This window comes from Mesocricetus auratus, unplaced genomic scaffold, assembly GCF_017639785.1.
Source record: "Mesocricetus auratus isolate SY011 unplaced genomic scaffold, BCM_Maur_2.0 Super-Scaffold_100027, whole genome shotgun sequence".
Lineage (NCBI taxonomy): Eukaryota > Metazoa > Chordata > Mammalia > Rodentia > Cricetidae > Mesocricetus > Mesocricetus auratus.
Genome location: NW_024429208.1, coordinates 19,094,265 through 19,114,357, shown reverse-complemented (window position 1 = coordinate 19,114,357; position 20,093 = coordinate 19,094,265). Strand labels below are relative to the sequence as shown.

The window sequence follows — 20,093 nt, the reverse complement described above, 5'->3', positions numbered from 1 at the left end:
AGTCTCCAAAACACCAAAGGATCCAATTAAAAAGTGGGCTACAGAACTAGATAGAGAATTCTCAATAGAGGAATCTAAAATTGCTGAGAGGCACTTGAGAAATTGTTCAACATCCCTAGCCATCAGGTAAATGCAAATCAAAACAACTCTGAGATACTATCTTACTCCTGTCAGAATAGCTAAAATCAAAAACACCAATGACAGTTTATGCTGGAGAGGATGTGGAGAAAGGAGACCACTCCTCCACTGCTGGTGGGAGTGCCAACTCGTACAGCCACTTTGGAAATCAGTATGGAGATTCCTCAGAAAAATGGGAATAAGCCTACCACAAAACCCAGCATTTCCACTCTTAGGAATATATCCAAAAGATGCACATTCACACAACAAGGACATCTGTTACACTATGTTCATAGCAGCATTATTTTAATAGCCAGTTTCTGGTTATTATAAATAATGCCGCTATGGAGATACTTGGCACTCCCACCAGCAGTGGAAGTGTGCTCCCCTTGCTCCACATCCTCTCCAGCATAAACTGTCATTGGTGTTATTGATTTTTGATTTTAGCCATTCTAAGTTAGTATATCAGGATTGTTTTGATTTGCATTTCTCTGATGGCTACAGATGTTGAGCACTTTCTCAAGTGTCTCTCAGCCATTTGAGATTCCTCTATTGAGAATTCTCTAATTCTGTAGCCCAGTTTTTAATTGAATCCTTTGGTGTTTGGAGACTTGCTTCTTGAGTTCTTGGTAAATTTTGGAGATCAGCCATCTGTCAGATGTCGGGTTAGTGAATATCTTTTCCCATTCTGTGGGCTGCCTTTTTGTCTTGTTGACTGTGTCCTTTGCCTTACAGAAACTTCTCAGTTTCAGGAGGTACCATTTATTAATTGTCGATCTCAATGTCTGTGCTACTGGTGTTATGTTTAGGAAGCAGTCTCTTATAACAATTCATTCAAAGGTACCTCCCACTTTCTCTTCTAAGAGATTCAGTGTGGCTAGATTTATGTTGAGGTCTTTGATCCATTTGGACTTAAGTTTTGTGCATGAAAATAGACATGGATCTATCTACAGTCTTCTACATGCCGGCATCCATTTATGCCAGAAGCATTTGCATAATTTTCGCTTCATTGTCAAAGATTAGGTGTTCATATGTATATGGGTTAACATTGGGGTGTTCAATTTGATTCCATTGGTCTACCTGTCTATTTTTGTGTCAATACAAAGCTATTTTCAGAAATATAGCTCTATAATAGAGCTTGAAGTCAGGGATGGTGATACCTCAGTATGTTGCTTTGTTGAACAGGGTTATTTTGGCTATCCTGGGTTTTTTGTTTTCCATATAAAGTTGATTATTGTTCTTTCAAGGTCTGTGAAGAATCGTGCCGGTAGCAGTCAGAATAATTAATAGTTTAAGTTATACTGGATTCAATCCAAGAAAAACTGAGCCACAATTAAGCTGGAGCATGGTGATTTTAGACTTGATAAATTCCCTACCTGACATGACAAAGACTTTTGGAGTAGGGGTCACTTTACACAGAGCTGAGAAAAAGCTCAAAATTTTAGCTGCCCTTAAACCTAGTAGGAGGAACAGCCTCAAAAGATATAATCCAGAGAAGAGCTTTGTTCCACCCGGGAACAGCAAAGAAGACAGAGTGGTTGGGGTTTATTGAGCAAGAAGAGGGAGAAGAATATGAAAAGGTCAGAGAAGCATCCAGAAATCAAATAAAGCAGTGTCTTCAGGCCATATCAATGAGGTTTGTTTTGTTTTTTTTTCCCTCGGGGCAATAAGAAGTCTATTAAGAGTTCTAGGCAGGGAAGATGCAATCAGATTTATACTTTCAAAAGGCCACAGAAACTTGTGAAGAACCAGATTAAAAGGCAACCACAGAAAGAGGAATCCAGATAGGAAATAATTTCTATTATCTAAGCAGGAAAGAAAATGGAACATTAAATAAGATTTATTTATCCCATAACATGAACAAATAATATCAAATATTGAAGTAAAAAGAGACACCACTGTGGGTACAGATGGTATATTTGTAAATTTACAACACAGAAAAGTTTCAAAACCATAATTCCTAGTTGGTTCATTACCCAATAAGCATCATATAGTTGATAATTCACAAGCCAACGTTTTGGACTTTTGAAAGCATATAGATATTTAACTCTTATGCTCAATGGTTATGATAGCATTACAGAAATGTGTAGCAGCCTTTAGTTGATGTTGAGAGATGTAAATGGGAATCACAGAGAACCAGTTGGAGCTTTTAGGTAAGATAGTTCTAAGGATGAGTTTTTGCTTTAAAAAGTTTACCCTTGCTGGAGTCTAAGTGGAGCAAGAATCATTTATCTTTTAAAACTATAAATCAGGTGCCACTGTATTGCTAAAAATTCTTTTTTTGTCTTTTGCATGAAAAATTCTTTATTAAAATTCTCTTTGACCCTGAACTCTTGGGGAAGGGTCTAGGCCCTGCCCTATATGAAATGACAGACTATGGACACCCCAATGGAGGGCCTCACCCTCCCTGGGGGAATGAGGGGATAACGGGGGGGGGGGGTTGGAGGGAGGGCATGGGAGGAGGGGAGGGAAAGGGAGAGGGACCTGGAACTGACTTGTGAAGCAACCTTGTTTCTTATCTAAATTTAAACTGGAAAATAAAATAAAAAAATATTCTCTTTGACATCTTCATACATGTACATCGTACTCATTTTCCATTCATCCCCTGCTCTCTCTTAGCTCCTTCTTATCCTTGTCATCACTACCTGCCTTCTACATGTCCATTGCCTGAATTTATGCCTTTTAGTTTTGTTTTGTGACTCACTGACTTAAAATAGGAACATCTGCATGGCCATAGATTAGCGTCTCATACTTCCTGTTTAGTACAAAACTGAAGGCAATAACTGTCCTTCTCCAGAATTCACAAATTGCTAAAAGTTCATCAGGGACTGATAGAACTTCATGAGCCCCTCACTAATCTGTGATTGGTTCTTGACAGGAACAATCATATGCAGACTCAGCACAGTCAACTTCAGCTGCCAGGATATCATATTTCAATGGCTAGGTCATATCCAGAAGACAATATGTCACAACCCCTATCCCTATGGTCTGTCACTTCATTCTGTTCCCTATTCTGTGCTGTTTCCTAAGCCTTAGAGGGACTGCATAAATGTATAAATGTGCTGCTTATGCCCAGGCATTCAATGTCATTTATTCTAAGCATCTTGAGCAGCCATGGGTCTTTATACCATTCATTGTAAATAAAAGCTTCTCCTAGCCTGTTCATGCACCAACATATAAAATGTACTCACCACTCTGCCCAAACTGCTGCATTTGATTCTGACTCCAACAAGAAAAGTTTGAGCTGAGTGCTCCTGAAATGAAATGAAGTGTCTCCAGAACCTGATCATAATCTCAAATTCCCTAAAACCATAGGTTCTGGCACTAACAAGTATCCTTAGACCCTGAGTTTTCAGCCTCAAATTCTGCCACTCACTAGTTCCTGAAACAAACAGATAAGTCATCTCTTGATGCTGAGCAGAGCCCTAGGCACACACTTATACAGGTCTTCTAGCTCCCAGGGCTGATTGGTATGCACTCCCAAGACCATCAATACTCCTGTCTCACATTTTCATGAAATCAACAAACTCCAGATTCACAAGTCCTAGCACAGAAACAAACAAAACAAAAAAAAAACATGAAAATCCAAGACATGTCTCCTCCAAAAATTACTAATCCTCTAACAATGGACCCCAGTGAAAATGACCTAGAAGGACTCTGTGACAAGGAACCTAAAAGAATGGTTAGAACTATGTTAAAAACAAATAAAAAACTCCCATTAATGAATTTGAAGAGAACATAACCAAAGGGAGATGAAGTACAATACATGAAAATATAATTCAATAAACAGTTGGAATTACTGAATAAAAAACAAGCTAAGATTATGTTGGAAATGAAAAACTCAATCAGCTAAGTAAAATCTTCAGTGCAAAGCCTCACTAATAAATGGATCTTTTGGAAAATGTAGTATCAGTGCGGCAAGACAAAGTTGAGAGACTGGATCACAAAGTAAAGATCTATGTTACTTTGGGAAAAATCCATGAATGGAACATGGGAGAGCTTTGAGACACCATGAAAAGACATAACATCCATATTAAGAGCAGCCACGATGTGTTTGCTGGTGCAATAGTGACACAGCTGCTTTGGGGGTTCACTCATCAATTTCTAATTGGTTTGTGTCCTGATACTCAGAAAGAAGTTTCATGCCTTGTAATATTGGTCCAAAGCCAATGGCTGCTCTTGTTACTTGGCTAAATATTAATGCTGTCAAATCCCCTTCTATACATTTATGTTTGTAATCATAGACCTAGACCTTTCTCAACCTTGGTGAGAGGAGCTTCTTTTTGCAATGGGCAGCAACCAATGGAGAAATGCACGACTAGTCACATAAGGATCTTAGATTGAGTGCCTAGCCTTTACCACCAAGGTTCAGAGAACACAGAAGAAGAGGAGGCAGATAGAATGTAAGAAACAGAGAAGGTAATGAATGTTGTGAAATTCTATTTTCTGGACATGACATAGTTACCACATTCCTGAACTTACAGAAGTCATGGTTATCTTCATAAGACTCCCACATGAGCAATGAGCCAGCCAGCTAAGATTCTGATACAGATTGTATTAGATGACCTCCAGGCTGCATCTCTTACGGAAGAGCTATTGACAAATGAAACTAGGAGAACGCATACATATGAAATTCTCAGGGATAAGTAAAATTGTCTTTTTTTTTTTTGGTTTTTGGAGACAGGGTTTCTCTCTATTGTTTTGGAGGCTGTCAGTCCAGCCTGGCCTCGAACTCACAGAGAAAATTGTCTTATTATTAAGAGCAGCTTCTCTGACTAAAGCTCAGAGTAGCATTTGCACATGAGTGCAACATATTTAGACCACAGTTTGGTGTCATATCAATTTACCTAAACAAAAGTCATGAGATTCTGCCCAGGGCTTATGATACCTCCAGACATTCTGTTACAGGACACAGATTTACAGTACCATGCTGAAACTTCATAATTCCAAATACATTAATTTATCTTTGGCTCCTGTGATAAATCATAGGACATAACTGTATGAAGACAAAATGAGTCAGAAGCAGATGAGGAAAGAAATAAAAGATATTTCTTTGAGTTTCATACTAATTAAGTAGATGACTGAGAACCACAAATCTGAAGTAAAGTCTAGAAAGAGGATAGTTTAAATAAAAAGTCAGAAGATAAATGTAGAATTCCACTTTGATAATGTTGTTTTTATTATATTTATAGTGAAAGAGAGACATTTAGAGCTGGACATATCCAGTTTGCAAGGATAGACATCTGAGATGAACCAGAAAAAAATCACCCATCACAGAGGTAATAGCCATAAAGAAGACTGACGACTGATCTCTCAGTTACTCAAATATTCGAGAAAGAATGAGACACATGCAAAGAAGTAAGAATACATGGGTGTAGATGCCCAAGAGTGTTAGCTTGGAATTTAAGGATAAAAACATTTCAAGATAATTCTAACAGTCAATGAAATCAAATATGTTCAGGTATGAACAAATACTCTGGATTTCCCATCCAAGAACAGAATTGAGTAAGAACCAATTGGGGATGTTTCAAAGAAATTAATGCTTAGTACATAAAGGAAACCTAAATTCTGTCAAGTAAAGTAGATCATTTTTGGACTTGGGTGGTCCTGAACATCTCTGTCATCTGCTATGAATTGGTACAGTCAGACATTTTAGTGACTCCATCATTCCCTGAGGACTGAGGGATCCTGGGAATTATCTTATTCTCAATAGCAAGGAAAAGAGATAAGAGACTGGGACAGAGAATAGATAGAGGCTGTTAACTGCTCTTGATTCTAAATGATACATCACTTTGGTCAACTTTTCCACTGAAAGGGGAGGATCAATATGGCAGATAGGGTGAGGCATTTATTTCTTCATTCTGGTCCCTGTAACAGATAAGCTCAACAATGTCCAGCAAGTCTCTGCTACATAAACGGGTCTCAAGTCATTTCACTGTTATCAAGTTAATCAGATAAAATATTGAGAGATTATCCTATGGGTCATTTGTCAGTGACCTAATTTAAGACATCTGATCTCTTCCTCCCATTCACCAGGTACAGACCTTAATAATGATATTAATGCACAATTTATATGCTTTGCTGTTCTAATTACTTTTCTAAGTACCCTTGAATTTGTATGATTATCAAATGAAATACTATAAAATCCTTTCATCAGATATATTTTATTCAGACTCCCTTCTATATAACAAAATAAACTTTTATCATATACTGTCTTTTTATTATCATTTTGCATGACATATTAAAATGCTAGTTTCAAGTCTGCTTACTTAGTTCAGTCAAAAATATTGCCATTATAAAAAATATTGTCATCAGAAAGGAACACAAAACTACAGATTTTTTTTAGTGTTGACGTTATGTGCTATTAACTTAATGTACAGTTTTATCATATTATGGGCAGTTACACATAAGAATTAAAGCTGTTGTGACAGCATGCATAAGACCTGGGAAATATAAAGATGGATGAGATTCCAGCTACAGAGGAGAGATAGATATGGAATTCTACCCATAGCTAAAAATTTATTGGCAGTTGATAGATGCTGAGGGAGGGAGAGTCAGTTTTAAAGGTGCTGGCCCTCACAGGTTGACCATGCTCCAATGAAGACCAAGTGTCCAAGAATATAGGAGCATTACAAAATAGACTTTATGGGTTAAAAAAAGGACACAACAGGGTGACCTACAAAGATAGATGATGGATCTGGGGTGATGATCTGGGATTATGGATCTGGGAGGATTGGAGGAAGGAGTGTGTATTACCATGATACATTGCAAGAAAGCTTCAAAGAACTAATTAAAAACGAGACTGAGAAAACAAAATCCGGGTATATAGAGAAGTGGTCGTGGATCTGGGAGGAGCTAGAGGAGCTGGTGGAGGGGTGTGTGTGTGTGAAGATAATCAAAAAACATTGTGCGAAATTCTCAAAGACCCAATAGAAATTTTCAAAAGAAAAGCGAGAAAGGTTCTCTGGGTTCATATTCATTTGAATTCAAATTTTTAATAAACTCACTTGCACATCTAGTATTCAGGATGTTGTCTCTCTGATAATTACCTTAACAACACATTAGATTCACTTCAAACCCAGCCTCTGTGACTCAGAGGCACACTCCACGAGCTGCACAAATGTGTCTATTTTAACGTGAAAGGCATCGTTCCTTTGAACTACAGCATTTGAAAAGACGTCTTTCACAGTGTCACTATTACAACAGTGTGAATAGTTCTAAAAAGAACTGGTTAGGTGAGCAAAGAGGCCATTGACTTGCTAAGAGTGCCTTGAATAATTATAATAAACATGTGCAAATTAGCTGCAGCTGGCCGAACAGCAGCTAGTCCCTCCCACACAATTAGTAAAATAATATCCAAGAGTTTCAGGGACAACCTTAGCCTATGATATATATCACAGGTCATGAATAATTTCTCTCTGAGCTTATTTACTGCACATGCACACTCATGCCACCCTGTCAATGAGTAACATTACCTGAGAAGTACTGAATGGCTATCTTCAAATGACCTGGTATATCATGCTTTCCTCTGTTCCCTATTCTAAATTTTAGTGTCTTGACTTCAGAGTTATCAGGCTCAGTGATGAGGTGATTAACCATGCTCACCTAGATGTTCATATTTTAAAGCATTCAGAGGAGGTTAAAAAAAAGAATTAATTTATACAAAATTATTTGTAAAACTTAGTCCAAAAATGAGTCAATCTAATATATACATTTCTCCACAACATAAATAACTTAAAACATATCAAGATCTGTACATATTCCTGTTTATAAATGTGAAAATTTATGTAAATATTTAGATACACATATGGACAGGTATACACATACATACATATATAAATCATATATGAATATGTAAGAAAGTATGCTCAATTAAGAATCTATATTTTGCATTATTTCATTTTGTATTGCCTTTTGCCAAATACTTGTGAAAACAACTTAAAGGCCAAAGATTTGTTTGGGTTCATGGTTGTGAGAAGCTTTAATCCATCATGTTGAGGAAAGCAGAGTGGAGCTGCTTTCTAGATGATTGAGAAGTATACGGTGGAGGCTTGTTCACAAGGTGGTGGATAAAGAAGCAGAAAGTATGCCAGAATCAAGAACATGGCTATTCCCATCCTAGGCCCATACCCGGTGATGGACCATTGTTGTAGAAGCTAGCCTACAAAAGCATACATTGCCTTCCAAAACAGTATCATACACAACTGTTGTGTGCTAATTTTCACCTAAAATAATGAAAGAGGTGTATCACACCAGATACAAGGAAAAAAATATGAAGATGCAGGGGACTGGGCTATAAGATGGCACAGCAAGTAAAGCTGCTTGCTACCAAGACTGACAGCCTCAGTTCAATCCTCAGGACTAACATAGCAGAGAGACTTTCAAGCAATCCTCTGACTTCCACACCTGTGCTTACTGCAAAGCACCTATGTAACACACGCATGCACTTGCACACACTCACACACACTTTTAAAAAAGACAATAATTTTTTGTGTAAATGCATTCAAAGCAGAACAAATTTCAAATACTATTCTAATTAAGTTAATCACCACTCTCAAACCTCACACAAAAACCAATGCAATAAAGATTGTGTGCAATAGTTAACAAGGTAGACAGCAAAGTTCTTAAATGAAATCATGTGTGAATGCATCTGTTTAGGTGAGCAAAGATTATTTCAGCAGAATCCTGTAACCCTTATAAAGGACAAGCCAATTAGGAATTTGTTCTGCAGCTGGTAGATGCTGTCACCAAAACGTACAATTAATGGGATAAAAATGCAAATTAAAATCTGGAAGATGTCATTTGTGCTTATCACCTTAAGAGAAGCAAGTGTATCCACACTTGGTCAAGACAAGTTGCAAATTAATTAGATAATACAGTAAAATTGGACAAAATATTGATGAGCCATGTGCCCACATTGGCGGAGCTGCACGTGGCTTATAAGAGATAAAAAGGTGTTTCCCATCACAGTCATCCCAGAAAAAAAAGGTCTAATTATATATAAACCTACAACTCTCAAAAGATTTGTGGTTAAAATAAAAAAAAGGTGTGAGGATGTGGGAACACCAGACCTTGAGCAGAGACCTACTTCCCCTTCTGCCTGGGAGTTGGCAGCTGTAAGACAATGTTTACTAAAGACATGTTTACTAAAAACAATACAATGCCTGGGGGCATTAAGTTCCTGGAAAAGGCCTGCCCACAGAAACCACCCTGACCTCGACCTTGTCCAAAGACTAACCGCCCCTTCTGCCACGCCCAGATCAGTTTCTGGGGTCAGAGCAGAACCAGCCAGGGTAGAGGAGAGAGCAGAAGCTTCTCTGGTGGGAGCCTTTCTTAGGAAGTTTTCTTGAACCTTTTTGGAGCCTGCTTAAAGTTTTCTTTACATCGTTGAACGAGTCTCTGTGTTGTCAATCCCCGACACCCTCCGCACGTTCTCAGACACAGGCCGCGCAGCAGACGCGACAATTGGAGGTCCCACCGAGATCGTGAAAGCGAGGTAAGTGGACGGGGTTAAGAAACTATGGGGAATAGTTCCGGGAAGCTAGAATCATTGCAGTATCAACTAAAAAAGTTACTTAAAGAACATGGGACTGCAGTCAAGTCTAAAACCCTAGAAGGCTTTCTAAAATCGATCGAACGAGCCAGTCCATGGTTCATTACTGGGGGAAACTTAAATATTCCAGATTGAGAGGAGGTTCGCCATGATCTTCATAGACTTTTACGAAAAGAGGGATCTGAGTCCTTACCCCCTACGACATTCTCCTTATGGAGATTAGTGAGGGGAGCACTTTTGACAGATAAGGTTCGTCACCGCCAGGTAGTTCAGGACACAAAAGAGGCTTTTTTTAGAATTACAAGAGACTGAGACTCAAGCCTCCTTGAGTTCAGGGACAGAGAGTGATGATGAATCATCTGAAGGGACCCTGACTGAAACTAGAGGCTCCATTGTTAGTGAGGATGAAGGGGAGTCTCTTAGTAACAACAAAAAAACGGGTAGAAATCTCCGGGCGCGACCCAAACAGAAGAACTCCGGTCAGAATCGGTTATATCCTTCTCTATCAGACCTAGAAAATGGAGGTAGCTCAGACTCAGACTCGTCACAGTCTGAAAAGGAACGGTTACTTGCTGAGATCACGGCCCTTAAAAAAGAACTAAAAAAGATTCGATTTAAGGAAAGACAGGACAGGGAGAGAAACCCTTCCCCATACTTTGAAAAAAGGGACTCCTATGAGATAACCTAGTCTTTCTCGGACCTGGAGGGAAGACCCAGAGGAGGGGTCCAATGCTGCCCGGTGGTGGCCCCAGTAATGGAAGTTCCAGATCCGAACAATTCTGGACAGATCATTCGGCATCATAACCCTTTAAATTTTAAGGATATAAGACAACTTAAAGAGGCAACTTTAAATTATGGAGCACAGGCTCCCTTTACACTTTCCTTAATGGAATCTTTTGTGTCTCTTAACTTGACACCTAGTGATTGGCAGCAGCTTTGCCGAGCTATCAGGGGGAGATTATTTGATTTGGAGAGGTGAGTTTCAGGAAAGATGCAGCCAGACAGCCCAAAGAAATGCACAGGCCGGACAGCCCCAGAGAAATGTGGAGATGCTTACCGGGAGTGGTCAATATGCCACCATTCAGCAACAAATGCAATATGACATCGCAGTCTATGCCCAAGTGGCAGCAGCGGCCCAAGGGGCTTGGAAAGCATTGCCTTCCAAGGAAGGAGGGGATCATCTGTCCAAAGTCCTTCAAGGACCCTCCGAACCTTTTCAAGACTTTGTAGACCGTCTCAGTCAGGTAGCAGAAAGAATATTTGGGGGTATTGGGCCTGCGATGCCAGTCATCAAGCAGATGGCATTTGAAAATGCAAATAAGTACTGTAAGGAGGCTCTTCGCCCCTATCGTAATAAAAGTCTAAATGACTATATCCAGATTTGTAGGGACATTGATGGGAACTTCATCCAGGGCCAAGTGTTAGCTGCTGCCATTTGGCCCCAAGTGGGCAAAGAAAGGCCTACTCTGGGAGGGAGAAAAACATGTTTCAGCTGCGGTAGGGAGGGACACTTCCGTAGAGAGTGCCCTCAAAATAGTACTACGGGTCTCAAGCGACCTGGTTTATGCTCCCGTTGCCGAAGGGGATATCATTGGGCCAAAGACTGCTACTCTAAAACTGACCGGGAGGGAAATTTCCTTCCTGCTAATAATAATCAGGGAAACGGGAGGAGGGCCCCGCCCCAGGGCCCCAAAACCAATGTGTACGGGGCAATGACCCCTGCTCCGGACAGTGGCAGGATTCATTTTCTCCCCCAGAGCAACCCCTTCATATCTCAGACCTCCTTAGAGCCACCTCGGGGAGTGCAGGATTGGAACCCGCACCCTCTGCCCGGGCAATACTAACACCGGAAATGGGGATACAGGTCCTCCCTACTGGGGTGCATGGGCCATTGCCCCCAGGCACGGTCGGACTACTCTTGGGACGGTCCAGTACTATTCTTCGAGGCATCCAGGTACACCCTGGCATTATAGACCAGGATAGTGAGGGGGAGATTAAAATAATGACATCAGTGGGCAGTGGGGTTGTTGCCATCCCTGCAGGAGAATGGATTGCTCAGTTACTCCTTCTCCCTACAGCTCCTTGTGAGGCTAGAAAAATTAAAGAGAAAAGGGGCAACCAAGGTTTTGGAAGTACCGGCCCAGCAGCATTTTGGGTAGCCACTATGGAGAACCGCCCCCAGCTTACATTAAAGATAGAAGGCAAGTTCTTTAGGGGCGTCTTAGATTCTGGGGCAGATTTCTTTGTCCTCTCAGATAAATTCTGGCCCCCCGCTTGGCCGAAAGAGGAAGGGACAGTGACCCTCCAGGGAATAGGACAGGCTGTGCCCCAAAAAAAGCCTCAGAATCCTAAAGTGGCAAGACTCTGAGGGCCACACAGGGCTTTTCCAGCCATATGTTTTGCCTGGCCTCCCTATTAACCTCTGGGGACGGGACCTCATGCAAGAAATGGGAGTGGTCCTCACCACCCAGGCACCCAAGTCCAAAAGCAGGGGCCCCCAGATGACGCAAGGGAGGGGCTGGAGCCCGGGGAGGGAACTAGGTAAACTAGAACAGGGAGAGGTTTGCCCTGTGGCATCCCTCCCTTTGGAGAACAGGGCCCCAGGGGATAGGAAGGGTTTTGGCCATTTTTGATGAGGGTCACTGTTGCGCCGCCAGCCCCCATACCCATCACATGGCTATCAGATGATCCGGTATGGGTGGAACAGTGGCCCTTACCAGCGGAGAAACTAAGGGCGGCTCACCAGCTAGTTCAAGAACAATTGGAGGCAGGTCATTTGGTTCCTTCCACGTCCCCTTGGAATACCCCTATATTTGTAATAAAAAAATCTTCAGGGAAATGGAGGTTACTACAAGACTTGAGGGCCGTGAATGCGACCATGCAGCCTATGGGGGCTCTGCAGCCTGGCTTGCCCGTGCCTGTGGCCATTCCTAAAGACTGGCATTTGATTGTTATTGATTTGAAGGATTGCTTCTTTTCTATTCCCTTGCATTCTCAAGATAGTCCTCGGTTTGCGTTTAGCCTTCCTTCGATTAACTTTAGGGAGCCTGCCCTTCGCTTCCAATGGGTGGTGCTCCCCAAGGGATGGCTAATAGTCCAACTATATGCCAGATTTATGTAGCTGCCTGTTTAGATCCCCTCAGACGTAAGTTCCCTGACCTTTACATTATCCACTACATGGATGATATTCTTTTGGCCGCGGCCGAAGAAAGACAATGTTACATAGCCTTTGCAGAGCTACAGGAGCTTCTGGAGGCCCGAGGATTTATTTTGGCTCCGGAAAAGATCCAAAAGAGACCCCCTTATACTTATTTGGGTCATCAAATTCAACAAACTGGCCTCCGGCCACAAAGACTCCAGATCGATTGTTCAAATTTAAAAACTCTTCATGATTGGCAGAGATTTTTGGGAGAGGTGCAATGGTTTCGTCCTTCTCTTTCTATTAAAACAGGGGCTCTTAAAGCGCTTTATGATATTCTTCCTGGGGATCCTGCTCCAACTTCCCCTAGACAGATTACCCCAGAGGCCAGGGAAGCCCTACAATTGTTGTTAAGAAGTATAGAGCAAGCCCACCTTCGGCGTATAGATTATGGGCAGCCCCTTGCTCTGGTTGTACTTTCATCTAGCTTTTCGCCCACTGCCGTGTTTTGGCAGACTGGTCCTATTTATTGGGTACATTTGTCAGCCTCCCCTAAGAAGGTAGTGACCCCTTACTATGATCTCATTTTACAATTGTTGTGGAAGGCACACAAGTTTAGCATTCAAACCTTTGGAAAGAGTCCTGATAAAATTATCCTTCCTTATTGTAAGGAGGAGGTGGAACATCTACAGATCTTCCATGATGGATGGACCCTGTTTATTACATCTACAGGCTCTCAATTTGATAACCAATATCCCAACAGCCCCTTGATGTCTTTTTTCAAAAAACACCCTGTGATCTTTCCCAAGATTTTAAAGGAGAACCCTCTAGTTGGAGCTCGCTCAGTCTTTACAGACGGCTCCTCCAAGGGTTTCGCGGTGGTGGTTTCTTCTCAGGTGCAGAAGAGGGTACCCATAGGGCAGATGTCAGCACAAGCCGCCGAGTTGTTTGCATGCTTGATGGCTTTCCAAATGTTTGAGGGAGAGCCCTTTAATTTATATACTGATAGTGTTTATGTTGCCAACATTGTTAGACCTTTAGAAACTTCTCCATATATTCTTCCAACCTCCCAGGTTCGTTCCTTATTAGTTCAGCTCCAACATCTTATTTGGCAGCGCATCCACCCTGCTTATGTGGGATTTATTCGTGCACATACTAACCTTCCAGGGCCCCTTGCCCAGGGCAATCAAATTGCTGACTCCTTGACCCGCCCTAGGGTCTTATTTACTCAGGAGCAGCTGGCCCACCAGCTCCATGAGCGGTATCATCTAAATGCCCGCTCCATTAAATTTCACAGTGGGTGCCCCTTATCCATAGCGACACAGATTACCTCTCAGTGCCCTGATTGTGCCCCTTATCATAATTCTCCCAATGAGGGGGTAAATCCCCGGGGCCTCAGGGCCAACCATCTCTGGCAAATGGATGTCACTCACCTGCCACAGGCAGGGAAATTAAAATACATGCATGTCTCGGTGGATACATATTCTAAACTGATTTTTGCCTCTCTCCACTCAGGAGAGAAAATTAAAGATGTTATTTCTCATTGCCTGCAGGCCTTTGCCTACATGGGCGTACCCGATGCCCTAAAAACGGACAATGGCCCTGCTTATGCCAGCAATCGCTTTGCTGCCTTTTGCAGGGAACATCACATTGTCCATTCTTTTGGTATTCCTCACAACCCCACAGGACAGGCTATTGTGGAGCGCACTCATGCCACTCTCAAACAGTATTTTAAGAAAATAAAAAAGGGGGGAGTATGTTACCTCCCCCAATATTCAGTTATCCACCATACTTTACATTTTAAATTTTTTGACCATAGACCGTAATAATTTGTCTGCTATGGAGAGACATTGGAACAAACCCTCCCAGTCCTTGGGATGGGTCAGATGGAAGGACTTAATTACAGGAAAATGGCAGCCACCCACCCCCCTATTAGCTAGGGTCCGAGGGGCTATTTGTGTTTTCCCTCCAGGAAGTGAGAAGCCTATTTGGGTCCCCGAACGGTGCATCAGGCATGTCGACCCCAATACTACTCCGGATACTAGGAATGCTCACCATGATAAAGATGATCCAACCATTGCTGAACACTCAGGTAAGGGAAATATGGGCGTTGGTGAGTATTCCCCCCCCATGTTGATGCCAGTTAGTCATTCCAGCTCCCTGTTCATCAAATTTTAAAACACCAAGAATACATTGGGAGCGGCTGCCGCCAATGAGATTAAAAAGTCAGAAACTAGACATTCTGAGTTTCCCCCTCCTAAGCCTGATACCAGGGTCAGAAAGTAGGGGAATCCAAGAGATTGCCAGCGGCATACGCCTTTAATACCAGCGGCACACGCCTTTAATCCCAGCACTTGGGAGGCAGAGGCAGGCGTATCTCTGTGAGTTCAAGGCCAGGCTGGACTGACAGCCTCAAACAATACAGAGAAACCCTGACTTAAAAAAAAATGGGTGGAAAAAAATTTGTAACAGTAAAGAGGTACTGGTATTAAGTAAAGAAAAAGAAAAAGAGAAAGGTATATAGAATGGAAATTTTTGTTTACATTTAAGTTCTATTTTGTGAGTCATCTCTAAAAACTTTTGGCCAAAAGCTTGGCCTCTCTACCTTGCATCTACAGTTACAAGGAGTAGGTACAGCTGTACCCCATGACTGTAGCTCAAATGGAGGAATGATAAAGAACATACAGGACTTTTTAACCCTTTTAGTTCAAGGATTGGCTGGAGTTGTTCTTTTACATAGATTTCAATTAAGGAAGCTTCATTGCAACAGACTAATCATGACCTAGGGAAAAAGGATGACTGAAAGATGCATGTATGTTCTGAATGTATGGTGTGGCCACACCGGTATGTATGAAATGTGATTGTGAATGCATGAGTGTGAACTGCTTATATGATTAAAAGAATACTTAAATCCCTTCAAAAATAGTTCAGAAGCTACCTAGATTGCTTTATATATAGCTAAAAGTAACATCCAGCCAGTCTGTTAATGTTTTAACAGAAAAATTTAAGATACAAATGAGGCCTTGTCAGCTAGTGAGAGCTCTACAGGTTAGATTGGGAAAGACTGCTCACAGACTTCAAATAATTTTCAAAAGTTATTTGGACACAGTATAGTTTACAATCTTTGAGTGATTTTCAGAAGTTTTTGGGAAATATTTAATGGATATGTCCTTTTTAATGGGCATCTACAAATAATCTAAGTAGTAATCCCAATTTACCTAGATAGTTAACCAAGGAGGGTAGACAAATCCTTCTACTATTATGGTCCAGCTTCAACAGTTCAAAAAAAATTTTTTTTAGAAAATAAAAAAGGGGGAATAATGTCCCCAGTCCCCACATGACTCATCAAATAATACACTCCTCATTTAAAATTTTTATAATGTGAATGCCAGTGAGCTTCAGACAGATTCTGGCATGATGGAACTTGAACAACCATTGCTCAGGTCAAATGGAGACATCCATGCACTAAACAGTGGAGAAGACCCTAATTTGGGGTCGAGGGCATGTTTGTGTTTTCTTGTAGGAAAAGAATAAAAGCTTCAGCATGGAGCAGAGAAAAACTGGACCTGAGACCATGGGAGCCTACCTAAGCCAGTTTGAGTGAGATCTCCTAAATCAGTGTTCCTGACCCTTGCTGTCATCGAATCTAGAGCCCAAGAAAGAAAGAAAACAGTCGGTTCGAGATTTCCAGTTTCTCAACAGACCTGCTGCATCAACCTTCCAGACCCATGAGTTTTCATTGTGAAGCCAACAGAAAAAAAAAGGACCCATTTAAAACACTTGGACATTGGTATGGACTGTGATGAGGGGCAAAAGCCTCTTTTAAGTAATTGAACAGGACATGGTCACTTGAAATATCAGACTTGATGGTTCCTGTTTCTGGAATCACGACTAGGCCAGTGTATTTTTCTGGAGAGATGCAACTTGTCCTAATGTGACAAAAAGGAGACTTTGACTCAAGTCGCATAATCAGCTGACGTTAAATCAACAAACTGCATCACCACAGGAACAAATTGGTGCTCTGTGGATAGTGCAACAAGCCTATTGTTCATATTTTTTATAATGCTACATGTGTAACATCAATGATTGTACCTAATGTATCTGTGCAAGTGCACTTTCTAAATGCTTTCCTGAGCAGATCTTGGAACAATTGTAAATTTCATCAAATTGTAAATGTAAGTCACATGCGGGTTACCCTTGTAACAGAATGTAAATCACGTACATGTTACCCTTGTAACAGACGAAGGCTGGTAGAATGTTATGGCCCAGATCTGGTGATGGGTACGGTGATGGAGAGGCGCTATGTCAATGGGGGTCCTGGAAATGGTGGCAGTGGCGGTAGGCATTCTGGCTTTATGCCGGGCTCAAACGTGCCTTGTTCCAGAGGCAAGAGATCCGTAACCAAGTATTGCTTAGCCTAGCCCATGGCAATCCCGATAGCCATGAAGGTTGGTTACAGATGATTTAAAGTTGGGGTGCTCTGATGACGGGCCACCTGTGGGGAAGACCCCTCCCGCCTAAGACAGGGGTTCAAGGTCCCCCAAGGACGGGAAAGGGAGGGTGACCCTACTTGACCTAAGCCAGGAGTGCCTCATTTAAAAATAAAAAGGGGTGAATTGTGGGAACACCAGACCTTGAGCAGAGACCCACTTCCCCTTCTGCCTGGGAGTTGGCAGCTGTAAGACAATGTTTACTAAAGACATGTTTACTAAAAACAATACAATGCCTGGGGGCATTAAGTTCCTGGAAAAGGCCTGCCCACAGAAACCACCCTGACCTCGACCTTGTCCAAAGACTAACCGCCCCTTCTGCCACGCCCAGATCAGTTTCTGGGGTCAGAGCAGAACCAGCCAGGGTAGAGGAGAGAGCAGAAGCTTCTCTGGTGGGAGCCTTTCTTAGGAAGTTTTCTTGAACCTTTTTGGAGCCTGCTTAAAGTTTTCTTTACATCGTTGAACGAGTCTCTGTGTTGTCAATCCCCGACACCCTCCGCACGTTCTCAGACACAGGCCGCGCAGCAGACGCGACATGAGGAGAAAACTTGAGATTTTTGGCAAGAGTATATAACAAGAATTCTCCTCATACACTGCTGTTAGTTTGCCTGTGACCAGTAACACTAAAGCAGTGACCAAGGACTTCTGTGGAAATGTTAAAAAATGTAGAGATATGTTCACAGGTGTGGAGCTTATGAGTACATCGCCTTTTCTCTGTAACCAAATCTCCAATAGAAAACCTGATGAGGGAGTGTCACCTAGATATTGTTACGGGTAAATGTCCCCCCAAAGACTCTTGTCAGTGACCTCTGGGTTCCCAGCTGGTGGCACTGCTGGGGAAGGTTAGGAACATACCAAGTGATGTTGGGGAGTCCTGTTATTTGCCTGTTATTTGTCAATAAAGTACTGTTGAGCCTATAGGAATCTAGATAGGTGGGGCTAGGAGTCCAGGAGGATTCTGGGAAGGAGAAACACAAGAGAGTCAAGATGTAACGCCATTGGGGTAGGAAGCCCGGAAACCTCTCTGGTAAGAGACATACTTAGATTAACAATTATGGGGTAATTACTTAAATCAGAGCTAGCCAGTAAGAAACAAGCAAGGCCAACAGCTTCATAATTAATATAGCCTCCTGTGTGTTTATTTGGGACTGATGCAGATCTAGAACCAGGCGGGCAGAAGGCATTCTCAAAGGGAAAAGCTTCTCTTAACAAAGTGATTCCTAACCTTCCCCAGCAACTAGCCTCTGTTGTTTCTACCCAGCCTTGCCTCTGATCCTCTTTGAATCTTAATCCACCAGGACACAGGCAGCCTGGCCACCACCCCTGCCCCAGGAGACTGTTACTCAGTTTCCTTCCTTATATAAGTTCTTATGCTAAAACAATGACAAAACAAAATAACAGCTGTTTAATGAATGGGATATTTTTCTGTTATTAGAATTCTAGTATAAATGTCTCCTTTTCTCATGATTGGCAACCAGGGTCCTCTCTTTCTCCATCTCTCTCTTTCCCCTCTTATGTTTCTCTAATTCTCCTCTCCTCTCTCTTTGTACTTCCCCATCTCTTCAAAACACAGACGTTTTTGTCTCCTTACTCAGTTTTTGTTCAATTTTAAAAGTTGCAACGTCAATGAATTTTTATCCATCTTATTTATCACTATATCTCAACACAGGGCCATTCATATAAATATAAACTTCTTATTTTGTATTAATAGACATTTTTGAGGGAGTGATGGAGAATAGACTTAGAAAATAGCTTTTAAATGAATGTGTAGTTGGATTTTGGATTTTCCTGGGCCTATTTCCATTATTACTACAAAACTGATTCATAAACGTCCTGACACTGGTTTCTGCATCTTTATGCACTTTATTGATGATACCTAGAATGAGTCTCACATTAAATATACTGGCTATACACAGGCTCACGATGATTTTGTGTGTTAAGGACACCATGAAGAGAGAAGGGAAAAATCAGTGGATTGCTTCAGTAACTGACTTCCTGAGTTCATCCTTCCCACCCGTACATCTATGAGAATCGAGTTTAGTTTACTTTAAAAAATCACAGATCCATACAAGAAAATTACTAAAAGAATAATTTCCATTTTAGTGTCGTGACAATGTCAAAATTTATGAGTTTATAAATAATCAGTCTTTTGTCACTTACCTCCTTGTGGACGGGACGGTAGTGAGAAGTTGATCTCGCTTCAGTTGCTGCTGCTTTGTCCTGTAAAGGAAAGAATCAACTTCAAGGCTGCAGTAAACTGATGACATCACCTAACAGAGTATTTAAGTATAGTGTATTAACAAATGCATAACCACCAAACAGAACAGACGTACAGGGTGGCCCAGTTTGATTGCTCCACTGCTGTGGTAAAACACTTACTAAAATCAAGTTGGGGATAGAGGTGCTTGTTCAACTTACAAATTGCAACTCATCACCAAAAAAGCCAAGGCAAGGAGTCTGGAACTGAAATAGGAACCAGAAGAACACAGCTCACTGGCTTGCTCCCTCTGGCTTTCTAAACTGCCTTTTATATACAGCCAAGGCCCAGGAGCCTAGGGCTGGTAACACCTGCTGTGGGCTGGCTGGGCCCTCCCACATCAATTAGCAATTAAGAAACTGATTCACAGACACGCCCACACACCAGGTACAGAACTCTTTACTTGAAGTTTCTTTTTCCCAGGTGTGTCAAGTTGACACCTGAATCTAACTATTTTATTAGGAATAGTAATAAAATGCTTGAGAAAATCCTTGGCCTCTTCTTAGAAGTTAACTATGCCAACCAAGGTCTCACGAC

General features: G+C 41.6%; 1 long non-coding RNA gene across 1 annotated transcript in view; it reads right to left on the bottom strand.

Annotated features, from left to right (window-relative positions):
- Window positions 1-19,835, bottom strand: part of LOC110341015 — a 46,708-nt gene extending 26,873 nt beyond the window's left edge. The window contains exons 1-2 of the long non-coding RNA XR_002382894.2: window positions 19,718-19,835; window positions 19,460-19,519 (exon numbers count right to left, since the gene is read on the bottom strand). This is a non-coding gene — a long non-coding RNA (uncharacterized LOC110341015). The remainder of the gene's footprint in view (window positions 1-19,459; window positions 19,520-19,717) is intronic.
- Window positions 19,836-20,093: the final 258 nt, after the last annotated feature.